We start from the raw sequence: 707 nt of genomic DNA on the forward strand, positions 1-707 counted from the left end.
AAACACACCGACCGGAGTTCAATTCCCGGTACCAAAAAAAAAAAAGCAACAGAAAAAGAGAAACCAAAGCGACCTCAATAAATAGTAGGCAAAATGATTACACCTGATCTTTCAGTGCCCAACTTTCCCTCTGCTCTCCTCTCATGATGCTTCTTCCCACCCCTGCTCTACCTCATTATTCCTGCTAGTACTGTAACAACACCCCTCCAACCTGGTCTGCCTACCTCTGTGCTTTTCTCATCAATACATTGCTGAAAAGTCCATTGTGGTGGGGCTTGATGGCACACGTCTATAATACCAACACTTAGGAGGCTGAGGCAGGGAGATCGCTGAGAGTTCGAGGCCAGCCTGGGCTATATAGTGAGTTCAAGGCCAGCGTAAACTGCACAGTGAGACCCTGTCTCAAAAAAAACCACAAAATAAAAATCTCTCGTTAGTCCTTTACCGGAGCGTGGCCAATGCCGCCTTGGGTTTTTCTTCATTGAAACGCCAGGGGGCGCTGCAGAGACCGTCGCGTGTAGTGGAAACTGCGCAAGTCAAGCAATCTGGTTGTTGGCCCGCCCCCTTTCCTCTCTCGAGCCAATCATTGACCCGAGGGGCGGAGTCGCTCCGCACCTGCGCTTTAGGAGGGGGCGGACGGGGGCGGAAGCAGTGATGCGAGTGCCGGTGGGGAGGTCGAGGCCCGTGGCTTCCGCGCTGCTCGCCTT

Source organism: Fukomys damarensis, unplaced genomic scaffold (assembly GCF_012274545.1).
Source record: "Fukomys damarensis isolate Sample0158 unplaced genomic scaffold, DMR_v1.0_HiC HiC_scaffold_23, whole genome shotgun sequence".
In the NCBI taxonomy this organism is placed as follows: domain Eukaryota; kingdom Metazoa; phylum Chordata; class Mammalia; order Rodentia; family Bathyergidae; genus Fukomys; species Fukomys damarensis.